The sequence below is a fragment of the Phragmites australis genome, chromosome 14 (genome assembly GCF_958298935.1).
Source record: "Phragmites australis chromosome 14, lpPhrAust1.1, whole genome shotgun sequence".
NCBI classification, from domain to species: domain Eukaryota; kingdom Viridiplantae; phylum Streptophyta; class Magnoliopsida; order Poales; family Poaceae; genus Phragmites; species Phragmites australis.
In genome coordinates, this window is record NC_084934.1 from 29,535,165 (window position 1) to 29,535,714 (window position 550).

At 45.3% G+C, this 550-nt stretch overlaps 1 non-coding gene across 1 annotated transcript; it reads right to left on the minus strand.

Annotated features, from left to right (window-relative positions):
* Positions 1–200: 200 nt before the first annotated feature.
* Positions 201–271, minus strand: TRNAG-CCC (transfer RNA glycine (anticodon CCC)). Its single transcript has one exon. It is a non-coding gene; the product is annotated as a tRNA-Gly (tRNA).
* Positions 272–550: the final 279 nt, after the last annotated feature.

Below are 550 nucleotides of genomic sequence, written 5' to 3' on the forward strand. Positions count from 1 at the left end.
GTTGTGTGTTTTATGTTGTTGGAAAAATTGTTCATGGATTTGAATTTATGCTAGGCCACGGCTGTTCAGTACATATGTGCTCCCGGTCAAGCATAGAACATTCCATCCGGATCAGAATAGACTACGGCTTTGCATGAAGAGAGATTATTGAAAAATAAGAGTAGTTTTGGGTGTTAAAAAACTTAAAAAAAGTACAACATTGCGCATCCGGGGAATCGAACCCCGGTCAGTACCGTGGGAGGGTACTATGATACCACTACACCAGATGCGCCTTGTTGTCCACCCATTTTGGAATAGAGCATATTTCCTACTACGTAGTAGTTAAGCGGAGCGAAAGGCACGCCACGACCAGGTCATTGGACGGCGGTGCGAGAGGGACAGTCCACCTGTATTCCACCAAAACAGTAGCATCACACGAGCGTTGATGCACTTCATTATTCCAGACGTGAGACGTCATCCTCTGTTCCTCCTTGCCTAAGACAACACAATTTGGCATGTCTTCCAGGCATAACGAATTCGTTAAGGCCAGTCCATTCAGAACATCGTTAAG